Below are 17,486 nucleotides of genomic sequence, written 5' to 3'. Positions count from 1 at the left end.
AACAAGGGAGTTGACATGTGCGTTCCTACGTAATTATATTCTAATACATTTATATACACAACGTTATAGTAGTTCATTTATTCAAAGACATAATTATTGCATAATCTTGTTCTGTTTTAACAACGGTATCGCTGTAGTTACAAAGAATTTCAAGTGGACATAAATAAAGATCCACAATATTTGGTGGTTCCTTGACAAGCAGTTTGTCGTACTCAATTTAATGTCGAAAAACATACAATAAGCGCCTTTATTTATATGAACAATAGGATACTTTCTCCTGAAACTTAGCAATTTAAAAGGGCGATAAAAAATAATGAACTCTACGAATATCGATACAAAGCTTCATTTAGGATAACAAGCTGTCTTGAATTCTTTTCAGAGCCATCAGTTTAAAGAACGGATTGAATAAATTTCTTTTCGTGACATTTGTTGATAATTTCCAATCAAGTCGGTTAATAAGATCGGATAATGGTCTTAAAGATGATAACTTGGTCTCGTGATTTTGCAGACATTCAAATACTTAGTGCACTGAACTTTTGATGTTCAAACTTGTGATTCGGGTCGTATGAGAAAATTTTATCAAAAACGTTTAGTAAAGTTTCAATTTACAATAACCTTTAATTTTTTTATGCGTACCTGAATCCAAATTATATTCCCATACAGTGAAGTTTTTCTTTTTCCCTTAAGGAAATACCTTATTCACTTATCCAAGTCTTGTACAAGCAGGAAAAATAAATGAACCATTTGGGAATTGATACACCTTTACACCTTAATACAGCTCAAAAGATTTTCCCTAGTCCATTCTATTTTTCCTCCCCCGAGTATAAAACGTAGGAAAGCCTTGCTATGACTTTTCCTACTATTTGACGGCCCAAGAGACTTATTATCCTGTGTACACGAGATCCAAGTAATATTTGTCCAAATATAATCAGGGATGCGTCCAAACAAAATTTCTGTTTTATCCCAAGTAATACGAACGCGGCCATCCATTATCATATTGGATTCTGCCAAGAAACCTAAATAAAAGCTATAAAAGTGTCCCATATAAGCGTCTTTTAACCAAACATCATTGGGATCTTTGTATATTTTTTGGTTAAATATAAAATCCCTAGTTGTTTCAGCTTGGCTAGTAAACAAGGTAAATGGTACCCAAAGGCCGCCGGTGCCTCAATAATATAAAACACGCGGCCATATAGCCTCCATACGTATCTCCCTCGCCCACCTGCGATAGTCTCAATGTATGCACCAAACATTTCTACAGATAAAGAAGCCAATACCTACATTTTGTTTCATATCGCACGTTTGATAGACTCGTAAAATGAGTTTGTTTAGCTTCATATTGGTTTGATATTTGTAACCTACGTGCCTAGTGACTATTAGGCAAAAGAAATTCGATATCGTTGAATTTGCTGACGAGAGTTTGGGTCACGTATTGGGGTAACGGACTTGCGACTCCACCTACAATATCATTCATTCATAATATGATTAGGAATGCTCAAGTAGCCGAAACTTCCAACTAGTAGATATATCGTTTTATAAAGTATATTGAGTAGAATGAAAAATTTCTTATGCGATGAATAATTTATCTTATTTAAAACAAAAACAACCACTAAATAGATAATTAAACGTTTAAATCTGTGTATAATAAAGATGCGATCCAAGATAATTGTATATTGTAACAATTGAATGACTAAAGAACAGATCTTTTATAAAATACTCTCTTAATAGACGTTTTTTTATAATATTTTTGTATTTTCTTTACAATACTTTTTCAATATTTTTGTAATGAAAATATGTTTCAATTTAATTAAAGAAAAAAATATTTATAACAATTATAATAAAGGATATCAAGCAGACAAAATGTATTAGTCAGAGCAATTACTTACAAGTTTCTTTTTGGGACCTTTACAAGACCTCAAATCTTAATTAGGCATTGAGATTGAATTGTTTTCTTCGAATCAAGTCGACCCACGTAATATCGATGTGGGACTGGTTGGAAATTAAGTTTTTTTGGTAAATTATCTGGACTTCGGTAAAAGGCGTGCATATATTTAATTAAATCAATTAACATGCAAGTATATGTATTTGGAAGAACAAGAGCTGCATAAATATTAGAAAAGTACTTTCATAGATCTTAATATTAAAATATATTATTATATACTTGTTATGTTATGTTGTATTTATAAATAGTTTGAAAACTTAAAAAATAACTCTTTTAGATACCTTAAACAGTTTTGATTAGTATCATAATATACAGTTATAAAAAATGTGAACGTTTAAAGGTTTCATTAAAAAACATACGAATAACGTCAAAAGGTATTTCGCGTTATTCAATACTCGGGCAGCCATTGTTGACTCGCTCTGCCCCCGCGTCATTGACATGCAAATGAAAGCCACGCTAGCATTTCGTGGACCACGAGTTATTTATCTCTGATTGGCTTTGGTAGGTTCCAATTTCAAATGGAATACACTGTTCGTTAATTACGCACGCCACGATTACGCTGCTTATTAATTGTTTTGCCGAATTTCAATTTGTAAATGGAACAAATGGATCGAACCTATTTAAGAAATTTAAAAAGGGTTTGTGTGTTAAAATTTATAAAGTGTGTCTACTCGACATTTCTTGGAATTATTTAGATAAAACATTTATTTTAATAAAAGTACCTATAGGAATGAGGATAGACTAAGGACCATAAAAACTTAGTTACTCAAAGCGCTTGCACGCGGAAGTGAAGGAGTAAAATCGATAGAGATTTGTGGAGTTTACCGACTTTAAAGTCAAAGGTTAAAATTATTCATTCCAAGTGACTGGTGATTTTAATGCTTACTGAACTCTGCCAATATCTCAAAAGACGTTAAGCGAATGTGAATTCATGATATTAAGTTCTCTTTGCATATAAGGCCTATTGCCAGTATAATGGAATATACACATTTTTGTATCTGTTTAATTTTAACACAAAGTAAATAAGTAGTCTATGTCCCAAAACAGCTTATTTTTAAAAATCGAAACAAGGCATGGATATGTGTATTGACAAATCCAGAGAGATACTTATCAGCCATTTTGAACCAATAAGTAACATACCTACCTAAGTATAAATGTTAATGCCTAACTCGGTCTATAATTTTAGTTCTTATCTAAAATGCTCTACATTAATTGGTTCTACATCTAACTCGTGCATGTTTTTGCCAGTATATGATATGGAAATGAATGTAAATAGGTATTCTTCACATTATCGCCATCATTGCCTTGGTATCAATACAATAAGTTACCAAGTTTGTTACCTACTATGTCAGCGTCATGTAAAATAGACCATTTAGAATCAAACTGAATCGAACTTCCTCAATGTGAAAGGCAAAGGCAAAGTCACACACTTACTTTTTAGAATCTAGGTTTACCATTTCTCTTAAAGAATTCAAGCGGCTTAACGCACCTGTCAAATTCAACTATTAAGTTGTATTAAAAAAACAAAACTACTTATCGATTCTGTAACATTGTAGGCATAGGTGTATTACAGGTAACATTCTTATAAATAGTCAAATGCAAATTGTTTCTGCTGATAAATAAACACAATTACAAAGTTATATTAAACTAGACATAACAATAACAACTAGTGACCGAATAGATAGCCAGGTTTTCGGAAACCTGAATATATCAAATGAATAAAATACATCATTTTTCTCGCTTACTCGTAATTTCAATTAAATAAGAATATTACGCTCTTAAATTGTGTTTAAAGGTTCTAATCATCACCGTAACGAGATGCATCAAAACTTTATAACACCTACTGAAACATTAAACATTTTCACTGAAATATTCTCTTATTTGACATAATTTTTTCATCGTGAAAACTTTACATTCTCTATACTTACTATATATTAACTAAACCATAACCTATTTGTACATATAAAACATCACCCACGAACTAGAGCCGGAAACAAACGAGTCGCTCTATCTAAAGACTCATTGCCCTAGATAATAATACGCACTAAACACAGAATGTACCTGGAGGATCTATGTGAATAGTTCAGCAACTTCAAGTAAGAAATAAAATTGAAACAGCTTTGCAGCCTGCGAGAGCAGGTGATCGGCATCCCATGAAACATAGTCGCAGCAAGTTAAAGTGCCTACAAACATGTCTATAATAAGGTATTTCCCGTGTTAGTGAAGAGGTATAATTATATAGGATAATTAAAAATCGTCGGTCACACATACGATTAAGTCATAAAAATAAACTTTATATTAATTCATATTATAATACTCAAAAATATATAGATCAGATCAGATCATCAGAATTTGTTGGTTAGTAAAATTAAAGAGAAAGACGAAGCCATGGTCCTAAATTTGTCTTAAGAATAAGGAAGTTTTTCAAAAAAATAATATTTTGTGAATATTGCATTACCATAGCTATTTGTTAAAGCCATGCTTGAATCTCGTTGCGATATCGGTATTGGAGTTTTGATCGAATTACCATATTAAGAATATTACGCGACCCTCGATTTGTAGCGGAAAAAAATATTGTTACTTTTGAGTAAATTTTAGATACTGATACTGTATTCGTTGAATTTTGTATGTAATATTTAGGTGTGTTTATTGAATCATTTGAGTAACAAACGTGTTGAATTGTAGGTAATGATTTTATAGTAGGAAAGTTGTTCAAAGCATGAATTGTATCCAAAAGGAAAACACTGGTCCAGTCTCTATCCTGTGATCTATAAATATTATACACGTTTAAACAACTAAAAGTAATTAGACACATTAGGCTGAGCATATAATATAGTTTATTTTAAAACGTTATTTTCAAAGCTGGGATTTAAACCTGCAGCACTAAAATTATTTATTATTAAGATATATAGATACTCGGGAAATATATATTCAAAATGATATGGTATCTTAAGAACAAGTGACTATATGTATAAAGTTTTTAATAAAGCCTCTAAAAATAATCCAAACATACATCCATTTTATTTCTTTTAAATATTATTTAAAATACACAGCTTGATCATAAATATGTCTTCATATTGTATTTCATTTGTGTCAACGTCATTTAAAATTTGAAAATTGTTTAAACTCGCTAAATTAGATTTATCAGTGAAAAAAGATTTAAATGCTGCTTAGCGAGTTGATAGGCGATTATTGGTAAACTGATTCTATTATCATTATTTATAGTAAGTAAGTATTGTTATATTAATCGCTACAATTCACAAAATGTAAATATCAAAATTAGAAAGGCACTGCGCCTTCGTTTTTTTTAATAAAACGTTACAGTCAAACCTTATGAAACTACTATAGTGAAGATGTTTTATATATGTATTGTACATTTTCGTTCTATTCCAGCTTCCATCTTGTAGTTATCAAAATAGGCATTACGACGCTTTATCTACGTTTCCATGCGATTCGATCATGACGCGTTCTGTTTACAAATCAGTATGGCGGAAGCAAAATTAAGGACTATTTTTCACAAGTCACGTATGAGTGTAAGCTTATCGCACGATTGATGATAATATACATGAGATATCACAATCACTGAATGAGATAAATCTGGATAAGCTAAAAATTTATAAAGAAATGCTGTTTGTACGCGCAACAGTATAGAAAATTGCAATTGTTATAGAAAATTTCGCTATTGTTATTTCACTCCTACGCCACATATTTTGTACACAAATATTTAAATCTTTTAATGAAACAATGTTTCATAAAGCGACAAATTTGTAAACTTTTTAAAACAATATTTAACAAGAGCCGAATACAGACTCAAAAAGCTAGATTATTTACTATGCCACATCCAGTAGAAAGAGTAATATTCATAGCAATGCATCATTTACGAAGCGTCCTTAGAGTCAATATCAATAAATGGAAAGTTGGAAGATTGGATGAGCCCGACTTATCGAAGCTTTGGGCTCTGTGCATCACTTGTATGCCTTGTTACAATGTCTTCTATAATAGGGTAGAATTACTATTACGTTTAATGTCAAAGAAATAAATTGATTCGAAAACTAGTAAGTAGGTAGTAATGCAGAATTTTAATTATTTTTTTATGGTGTTTACAAAAGTTGTGTAAAACATATGAATACATTTTATTTTGCTTTGAAACGATAAAGGCGCGATTTTTAACTTAAATAGTATTTATTTGTTAGTTGTTATTATACCTTATTAACATTAATGTGCGACTTGTCAGAGGCATATACCTAACTATTTTATATTTTCAATTGGTAGTAGCCTAGGTCTTAAAGTATATTTTATAATAATAATGATTGATAAAGACATATTTTTCAGATTTAAGATCATTAAATTTTTAGTAGGTATAAATTGGAACTCCTAAAATTTCTGACCCCGTTAGGTAAAATGTAATTTTTTACCTTTTACGTCGGGCTCGCCTTTCACCCAGCGTCCTTTTTATCTGAAAGCAAATCATTAAATTAATCATGATGTAATATCATCATTCATATCATCATATCATATCATATCATTTCACAACAATTTTAATTTTCCCTACTGAACATACATTCGTTCATTTTCACGTTCAACGTTAATTTTTAAATTTCTATATATTTTTTAATTGATATTTAAAAGCGTTTAGTCTCTCGCTAACCATGACTTTGAAAACAATTCAAAACTTTAAATTATAGGTATCTATCTATAAATAAGTTTATTATTATTTTATTGATAAAATGTTTGTATTTTAATAAGTTTGCAATAAATAAACTTGAAAATTACTGGACCAATACCAAATCTTTCATCATTGCAAGATTATTCCTGACTAATATAGGCTGTATGTGTGATTGATTATCTTACAAAATAAATGATTATAGAGGCTTTATTTTAATTGTAGAAATTGCGTGAACTAAGAACAATAATAAGTTCATTATTTACATTTAGAAAAGAGTTGAAACTGTTTAGGCGCCTATGCTAAAAAGGAAATATTTAGTATTATTATTTCTAGCACGTTGCATCAGCCTACAAAGATTGATTTGACATTGACACGGTGCGCATGCGTATTACTCTAATTGGATGCAGGTCGAATACTGAGATAGAAATATATAACTATGTATATGAATGAAAGAGATGGAGATATTGCACGCGGGAAACAGGTCGGTCGGCATCATGGCCGACGGCGCTGCAAATGCACAGATAAGAAATTCTAGTATTTTTACTAAAATAAAGGTTGTGAGTAAATTGCGAGCGATAAAAAGCGATTCGTTTAAAGTTTGATTTATGTCCAACGCAGGTCACGGTTTCAATTTTTAGTTAAAAAATAATTTGGGTTGGCTGGCACAAAAAGTGGATCGCCTATTTGCTATAGTGGGCAAACGTAGAAGAAATGTTTCTACCAAAATTCTTTCCTCTATAAGTATCTATGACAATGTAGTTGTCAGATTACTTGGGGTTAATGTACAATTAGGGTAGCCGACCTTTCGTTATAACTATAAATATATGACGTCATTACAAAAGAAATGTTAGAGGTACGCTGCGTATTTGAAACATTTTTTGAAGGATTTGATATTCAAATTTTAAAACTCTACGCCACAGTTTTAGATCTAGAAGTTGCGATAACTTGCAAAGTGCAAAGGAATTTAATTGATAAAATTGTGTATGAAATAAGAATTGTCTCGCTAGATGTAAGTACTTTGTCTATGTTTGGTTTGTGGATGTCTAAATCTTGCAAAAAAATATCGCTACCTATATTCCGCAGGTAGATTTAACCTTGAAATCAGGTTAGAATAAGGTCACGCAAATATATCTGAGAGTCCTTGTTTTGTCCAACCACGTCTTACAACCTACGTCTTTTATTAAAATCACATAAATTTATATAATTGATTAAAAAATATTGATTAAAGCTTATCAACCTGACTTTCAAAAGTAAGAGTAATATTTTTAAAGCTTAACCTTCCCATGCCATTTATGGCTAGGAAAAATAAAAACAAATGTATCAGTTTAAAAAGACTGGAATGAGAAAAAATCCGATAAAAATAAAACGCGTACAGAAATGTGCCGTCTCAGTGTTATTTGTCCGTAGATATTATACTTGCCTATATTTATCAACAACTAGCTCCCGTGAACTTCGTTTCGCCTTAATATCTTTTTTTTAAACTGGTTTTAAGGAATTTGCAATTTTTCAAATTCTGAGTTCAAGAATAATTAAAAAGAATAAGAATTAGCAATCCTGTCGTCCAGCAAGATATTTTGCTATTCATTTTTATTTATATAATTTACTTGAGGCAGTTATAAAATTATTCTAAGCCCTCGTTTACATTAGAAAATATTATTGGCTCCTAAAATAAACAAGGTTGTAAGGGTGAAAAATCCCATAATCATCTCCATTACGTTGAGAACTGAAATATTATAATTTGGAAGCGTCTTGTTAAATTTGCATAGTGATCGCCACTTGACTTTGTATTTTGTTGGCTTTGTGTATAAAGAAAAATGATAAAAGCAACCCTTTTGAAACTCAAAGCCTTGAATTTACGGGTTGAGTTACAAAAAGTTAAAAAAAGATTAAATAATCGTCATATCGTAGATTTGTTAGTTCTTATGCAATTAAATGATATAATACACATTTACACAAAAAATATTTATGATCAAATTTTACTTTTATTAATTTGTATTTATGTATTTAAAAAATCTAAATTTGTTTGCCTATACTCATAAATAAAATCAATCTGTTTCAGAATTGGACTTCCCTTCGAACGAGGACGATTGCCGAATAATATTTATAAGGTTCCTAAATTACATGAAGATATTGGCTCGCTTCGTGACTTGCATACAATTGGGGTTATTTGCTGCCATCCAGTAAATTAATGTACATTTACATAAGTATACAGACACTATGACGCCGATTTCTTCAGAATTTTGCTTTGATTATTATGAGCTTCGTATGGAGGAAAATATATAATGTGCTCTGGGATTGGGTACCTAGAGCTAAAAATGTTACGTTAACAAACAAAAAAATATCGCTGACTATAAATGTAGATAAACCTTAAAAATGCGTGTAAGTTTTTAAAATGTCTGGACTTTTTAACTTAACTCTTAAAGCTAAAGTAATTTTATTTAGAATAATGATAAGAACAAAGTTTGAAATTTTTTTGTTCGTATTTTCGATGGAGTTCTGAGTTTACTATCTTGACGTAGACAAAAGCACTTTGTCTAAGTTTCAAGTATTTGAATTTGCCTTCAGGATACACGATTTTAGCTGGGGAGGCGATTATAGTTGAGTATAACTTTTCTCATTGTATGTTTTACGCTAGTTGGAGATAAAACAAAAAGGTAGAATTCATCTAACTTTAGGAGCGGTATTTCTAGTTAAACGTACTGTAACTGCTACTTAGTTCTGTAAATTCTGGAAGTTCTGGAAAGCATATCATGCTAAGGCCCTTAAAATTACCACCAAAAACTACTATAATGTTAAATCCACGATGTTATATAATACCAAAACTAATCTGTTTGCACCTTTTTGAGGTTACTTAGATTAATGAAAATATTGTTTAAGCATTTATAATAAGTTCAATAAACCTACGTATCGCTCACGTAATACACCTGCAATTATTGTCACTGAACTACAGTGGCATAGTTCCTTTTTACGCATTTACAATACAAAGGAACAAGCAAAACATAGAACCATAAAGCGCTTCTGTTTAATTGTTTGAAAGTAAAAAACAACAACTTTCACTTTCGACAAATCTTTTCAAGCGTCATAAAACTCGTTTAATTTTTATTACAGGTAAAATCTGACAAAAAATGATCTGTTTTTTTTAATACATGTATTGAAGCAAATAGATTTGGAACAAAGTTTCTTGTTTACGTATTCCATTTCGGAGTTGGGCGTTCAATATACGTTCAGGAAAGTATGATATTTTGTCAGTAAGGGACGCGAACTATTTTCCCTCTTATACAAATTTCAGGAAACCGCCTTGCTTTTATACATTTTGCATGAGGTTTTCTTGGCATCCCGAAAAACTTCAGATATAAGACCGCTCCTAAAGTTAGATGAATTCAACCGTTTTGTAACTTTTTGCTGAATTTATATTGTATTCTGCGCGTAGATGAAATGTTTCTTTACTCTGAGATATAATTTTCATATAACTAAATTATTATATTTTTTTATAGAACAGAGGCATACGGGCAAAACGCTCACCTGTTGTTAAGTGGTTGGGTGCTTTGCCGGCCTCTTACAGTAAAAAACTACAAATTATTAAAAAAAAAATCATATTGTACTAATATAAATTCATATATTTTGTATATTATACGACTTAAATAAACTTGTTTGGAATGTTTTTAGCGGATTGATAACATTACAATTTATTGTGTTGTTGGAACTTTTTTAATATCATAAGTGTTTAAGATAGAGGGTAAGTTATACCATATTAGTAAAATGTATTTGTCTTGGTTAACCTTAGATTTATGGACAGAGCGTCAGCATTATATACGCACAAAATGAATATGAAAATTTTATTTGGCACAGAAACTCTAATGTAAGCACATATAATTTAGCTGACTTGTATCAAAATAAGCTTTGTGATAAGAAAAACAGTATATTTTTAACTATCATTTCACTCTTATCCAGCATCATTAAGCTAACATTTTTAATCTATATTATAAAGAGGAAACAGTGGCATATATAGATATAGTTTCTAATGAGTATACTACAAAACTACTGGATTATTTTGCAAAAAAGATTTCATAATTACAGTGAGGTACCTTTAATGAAAATATTTTTAAAAATCCAGTCGTAAAGTAGTAATCATTGTAAACATTTAATGAAACAATTATTGTAATATAGGCTACATTGAGTAAAGTAGATACTATTGCATAGAGAAAAAGTATAGTGTACCAAAAAACCTTGTCGTCAAATCAATACAAACCTCGTAAAATTGAAAGGTAGAGATTTGTCAAATTCGAAATTACTCTACACCAATTATACTTAGTATATTAGCGATAATAAACTTACAACTTCTAAAGTTGAAAACAGAATAAAACTCATAACCTAGAACAAGACATGTAACATCTGTGAACAACATTGTTGTTTCGTTTATACGTTTTTCGCTTGAGCTAAATTATTTTAACAAAATGAAATGTCTAGTCTATTTTTATACCTGTACAACTTGCATCGCCTACTCCACGGTGGGACAAAAGAGACCTGATATTGGATACCATTCAATATAATGAATAATTATTAATACGTAATTTTACTTTGTAAATATAAACCCTAAAAAGTTTTAAATTATACCATATTTGAAACAGATCACTTCCAACGCGTTAATAAACCAAAATAAGAAGGCGTTTAGTATATGTTAAGTAGTAAAATTCACATTGAATATAAATTTGCATTTACGCGATACCCTTAAACAATGAGAGAATAACAAAATAATTTAACATTTAATTGTTCGGCTATCATTGAAGCCAGGCATTTGTCGGTAACTGAGGGCGGAGTATTAGGCAAATAATTCCTTACAATTTGGACTGTAAATGCAGCTGTATTTTAGTTAAGGCATTACGAATTCCTGTCCATGAATTAACGGTTACAAAGTTTTTAATTACGGTATATTGTATAAAATAAATTACATGTGATTCTATAGTATTTGATATAGTTTAAATAAATACCTTAACATATATTTTATTGAAAATAACAAATGGCTGATGTAATGTGCCCAATCCGATAAAAATAATATTAGAAATGTGATCCAATAATATACAAGAAAGACACTCAAGGGAAATATTTACATCTTCCTTATATGGAATACAATAGGCAACAATACAGTGCCAAGTAATTCAGTAAAGGGGTAAATTGGGTGCCTGTCGCCTCACCCCTTAAGCCTTCGGATGTTTCCAAACGGCCTCCATATTACCGCATTGTGATATCATTACGTCTCACGTAAATAACACTATTTGTTATTTGTTTTATTATGAACGCTTCAGTTTCTTAAAGAATTTTGTAATTATATAACACATATTTGTTAGTTCTGAAATTGAACAACTTAAATAATTTTAAAGAAATATACATTTATGAAGCGGCGATGAGGCCAAATGATGTAGGCACTACATATTTACCACGCCAAAAACTTAAACACTGCCGTAACTGAAACAGTACCAATTTGTATTAATTTCAAATTTCTCAATATTTAATTATTATTATTACTGTTAATTAAGCATATTGTAAATACTGTATATTTGTGTTATGGAAATAAATTTGAGAAAATATGTCCATAAATATAAAACAAGAAATTTATTGTAATTATTAAATAAGTGTAAAATACGTTTCTTCTCTAAAATATTAAGGTATATTTTGTTCTATTTAAACTCATTTGTATTCATATTAAATTGTATTTAATATTGTACAGCAAACACAAATTATAGCAACATTTCACCTATTTATTGATCATATGGATATAGATCATTGTCATGAAAAATGTACATCTCCACCTCCAAGAATGTTCGAGTCATAGTTCCGTTATTCGTAAATGAAGAAACTATCACTAATTGAATAAGATACTGTGACAGTATGTAATTAAGAAAATAATTTAAGAGCTCCCGCCTTTAGCGATCGTATTATCATAAACATTTTGTCTTTCCCGTTACCTAAATTATACCGGTCCGTTAATAGTAGCCATGGAGACGCAACAATCATAAAGAAATACCTTCTATATGTCTAAATGTATTTAACAAGAACGATAATTGGTGTACATGTTATAAGAAAATTGTAAGACGAAAGAAAAACATTGATTTTAAGGATGATTTTGTTTTAACAATAGATGGGTGGGCGAAAGATGTTTTTTTACTAACTTGGACAACGTTGAAATGAAACGGTACAACTTGTACGAACAATTGTTAAGGAAATTATAACTTCTATCTATCTGCGAATTGTGTACTTCATATATAATATTAAAAAATAGGTAAATACTTTATAAATTCTTAATTTATAGGGAAACTAAAGATTTGTTAGTTTCACACTATAGGTGTTATGACAGAAACATTCAATTACGGCAATTTATATTTAGTATCTCAATTACTATTTTGTTGGTAAACGTAGGTAGTTGCGATGCCGCGGTAGCTCTGTAAGTATAATATAAAGGTAACTTAACATATTACGTTATATACCTATAATATGACATACACGTTTGCTCTTCTTTCGCAGAAAATTTAATACATAGGTATTGTAAGGACTTTTTTTAAACCAATGCATATGATAAAATAAGTCTAAATTATATTTTATTCAATTATTTACATTTGTTATAAATGTTCGTAATAGGTGCTTTTTAAAATAAACTTTACTTTCGATTAGTAGTTTTATTTCTAGTTTTGAGTTGGTAATTTGAGCCAGGGGTGGCGGGCAGTGTAGACGGCGGGATTGGCTCGGGAATAACGAAGGGACGTGTTCAGCAAGTGTATTAAATTATTCTGAATAATGCTCCTGCATCTGACGTAGGTACCTATAGCATTGCACCTGCATTGTATTTTATTTAAATTAAAAAAAAGTTAAAGGTATATTTGTATAATGCAAATTTAACCTGCAATGATATTATAAAGGTTTGTTTGATTGAATGTTAATTAGAGTAGTCCAAATTGAAAAAAATCTTACCTTGAATTTATTATAAAAATACGCTACAAACAAATCGACGCCGGTAACAGTATTACACAGTGATATATATCATTATGAAAGTTGCAACTTGTCTTATGTATGTTGAGTGCTTATTGTATGTACGTGAGATATTTCGAGTGCTTCAAGTTATTGTAGGTACATGCGCGTATGAACCTACCTACTACCGTAACGTATTATAGGTATTTATACATTATATATAAAAGTTTAGTAAAGATAGAATGTCGCTAAAGAGATTTATTGTCTAAGTGTTTTGTTAATTTACAAGAAAGCTTCAGAAAGCTCATATATGACACGACATACAATAAGCGTCTGAACTTGAGTAACGCATGGCTAAACTCATCTCTATTGTTAGCTCCGTAGAGCTGTGGTGCCATATATCGCAGCTTCAAATTTGAAATTGGAACGAATGGAAGACCCCAGTAATGGGTGAAGTTAGATGAGTGGGGGCGGGTGGTTTTCGCCACTTGCTACCCCACACAGATCTTGAACTTTGACTCGATCCAACTGAGGTCATTTTTAAATAAAGAAGTTATAGATTCCGTATCAAACTTAATGCAAGAGTAATTTTTCGGTTTATTAAATCTTGAACTTTTCAAATGCGATGACTTGCTTTTTAACACAGTCTTTTGTTTTATGTGGCGTTTGGAGTATCTTTGTAAAGAATTATATAAATATATGATATCGTTTGAAATTATGACATTCGGGACGCCAAAAATGGCAGTTGTCTCACTCCATGGACACCAATTTTAATGGGTGTATTGGCAGAATCTCTACTTCTATTTTAACAAATAATTAACAGACATAGAATGTGACGCATTAGATAAATATTTGCAGAAACGAGGAAGGGATCTTAATTTACGGTAGCTCGTATATTTTCTCTTCAGAAGTAAATACGAAGCTTCCTCTGTAGTCATCAATTATGCACGCATGCATGCCCATGAGTTATGAATAAGTTAACTGGGTTCCACAAAATCGCATGCCTTCTAGTTATTTGTTACTGCATCTGAAGTTTAAAATGTAATTTATATAAATGACTAACTTGCAATAAATGTGCAACACGACAAATTAAAATATGATATCAAAAAGCTCGCGTAATGTTTTATACATAACACTTAATTTAGGCATACATTATAGGAACTTATTATAACTATGATTCATAATTTTTTATGTTGTATAATAAATAAATATTGTAAGGTACGATGTTTATGTAATACTTAAACATTTTTATCTGTTCCAATCCAATAAGGTAGTGTTGCTACAACCTCTAAATTTTGGATTCGAATAAAGCATCTGTTTCGTGATCACGTGTTCAGATGCGACACGTCGTCGATTCTTAGATCTAAGATATGCCTCACGATGTTTTCCGTCACCATACTAGTGACTTATAATATGCATAGAAAGTCCGTTGGTGCACAGCCGTAATTCAAACTCACAGCCTCGGAGTTAAAAGGCGCAGGCTCAAGCCACTATACCAACACTGCTCAATAGATGTACTAATCTAACAAAACCTTAATGTAAATTATTTATTACTTATGTAATTTGAGACTCGTTAAACGTTTTCGTGATTGCTACATACCTAGTTATTTAAGAACAATTGTATAGACATGTGGAGAACTGAAATCCTTATACATATTTATGATTTTTGTAAGTTCCTGCCTAGTACATATTTACATATATTATATTATTAGCCACACAAGAAGTTTGATAAGAATATGTTTAATTTGCATGATTACAAAATGGGGTCGAGGTTAACGCTAATTACTTGTGAGAATTTATCTTCTTATTATCTCGTTTGAATATGTATTATCTAGTGTTGAAACATCATTCTAATACGCCTCTTAACAATATAATTAAAAAAATTGTCTCTTTATCTTCATTCATCATCATCTATTAACAAAAATTACTTAAGTAGGCCAAAACCCGCTATTTTTTGCACTTTTAACTCGTTTAATGTAAAGTAATGTAATTAAGTAGCATAAACGTCTCCAAAGCCCTACAAATTCTATAAAAGTTTTCGTAGTCAACACAATATCTAATAATAATGCTATTAATCTTATTAGAATTAACGGAGAACACTAGCGCCAAACTCTACGGTTATATAAACTAATTTAACCCAGAAACGAACCTTTCGAACAACGCCACCCTACGGCGGACAGCTGAAGCTTTTCAATCGTTGTTTTTATTACTTTTACGCACGCAACGTGATCTACATACACCTCACGCACACTCTGACGCTAAACGAGTTCCAAAATGTGCTTGTGTAAGGTCCTTTATGTGTTGACTTGATTGTATACAATGTAAACGTTGTCCTTAAGTTGTCTACAGCCTACATAGATGGCATTAGGTGTATTAAATTTATCGAGAATTCAAGACTCACCGCCAACTGTCGGACTGTTTTTCACACATGTTTTCAACGAACAAGCACTACGTCTGGACAATATTTGGGTCGGGCACGCTACCAAGTGGCAACAGATTTACACAGAAGCACACTGAATTAATTAAATTAAAGACGTGCTGACCAACGCGAGGTGGTCATATAACTGATATTCATTTTTACAATGCAAAAAAACTTGCCGCGTAGAAATGTAGACCATTACTGTTATGCCCATTGTTTAGTTTGCCGATTTATACGGCTCGGTTACACTTGCGACTTTTATTGAGGCATTATCGATAAAAGGAGTAATAATGATTTTTTATAGTTAGATGCTAGTATCGATATGAAGCATAAACCAGGTTGCAATCAACGTATTAATTTATACACGACATTAAATGCACAAAATGTTAAACATTGTCACAGCCTATCGTTATTTCGATAATATTAATTCCTAACAAAAATATTGAGAGTGATTAAAAATCATTGCATAGGATTCAATAAACGCAACTTAATTAGTTTTTGTATATGAATATGATCGGCATTTTTGAATTAGATTTTCAATCGAGATCTTTGATTAGAACTACAATAGGTTTCTCTTATCGTACAGTTTATCGAGTTTAATATGCGTAGAAAGTCGCACTTGTTATCAGTAATGTAGGAACGTGCTCCATTTTGCTATCGCACAGGCAACTGTATAAATAGTTATTGTATTCTGTATATGATCTGTGGAGAAGTTTTTCAAAAGAAAACTTAAGGTCTTTTAGTCTACAATACTTATTAAAGCAATAGATTTCTGTTATTTGAGAAATCCCAATATCCAGTCGATGTTAAGAACTATTATTAATATCTATACAATATGATTCTTTGAGAAGAATACCTTCAGTGTCTGCAGTGTTTTTGATTAAAACTTTCAAAGGATTATAGGGCAGAGAACTTTTGTCTGCCACCCATATTTTGTGCAACTACGGAAATTAAATCCAGGATCTTGTTTTCATTATATACTACATTAAATTTAAATAATTATGATATTTATGTATATTAAGAAGTAGAGTTATTTCATCATATTCGAATAAACTTAAATTCGTAAGGAATAGATGTTGCAGTCATTTGAAGCGATAAAATAAATTTAAAACTACAAATTTAACGCATTACGTCTGTTGCGTCGGAGGTCATGTGAGCTCGCTTAGCCTCAGCTGATTTTGCCATTAAAACTCAAACGTCACTCGGTTTTTTCTTCATGATTTACAACTCAGCCATAAACTACACAATAACTGTACCGATTGTTCAACAGTTAACCGCAATGTTTAAACCCTTTTCTAGGTAACCGTTAGGAACAAAGCTTTTACGGTTTTTGCTCCAGTTTAGAACGAATTTTGGGAATGTTACGCAATATGCAAAAAAGGGTTACGTGTGACGATTGGACTTATTATACTCCTTTGGGAAATTCTAAAGCCTGTTCGAAATTTGAATAATTCTAACAATTGCAGATGTGACTGACCTAAGATGGATTTGTATCCTTT

General features: G+C 31.0%; 1 protein-coding gene across 2 annotated transcripts in view; it reads right to left on the bottom strand.

Annotated features, from left to right (window-relative positions):
* Positions 1-16,209, bottom strand: part of LOC123707966 (homeobox protein abdominal-A homolog) — a 133,616-nt gene extending 117,407 nt beyond the window's left edge. For both annotated transcript variants that reach the window (XR_006753561.1, XR_006753562.1), the window contains exons 1-2: positions 15,970-16,209; positions 6,358-6,398 (exon numbers count right to left, since the gene is read on the bottom strand). The gene's annotated coding sequence lies outside the window, so the exon portion shown is untranslated. The remainder of the gene's footprint in view (positions 1-6,357; positions 6,399-15,969) is intronic.
* Between the last annotated feature and the right edge of the window lie 1,277 nt (positions 16,210-17,486).

The sequence above is a fragment of the Pieris brassicae genome, chromosome 4, assembly GCF_905147105.1.
Source record: "Pieris brassicae chromosome 4, ilPieBrab1.1, whole genome shotgun sequence".
Lineage (NCBI taxonomy): Eukaryota > Metazoa > Arthropoda > Insecta > Lepidoptera > Pieridae > Pieris > Pieris brassicae.
Note: the sequence above shows the minus strand (reverse complement) of the source record. Positions and strands in the feature narration are given on the sequence as shown.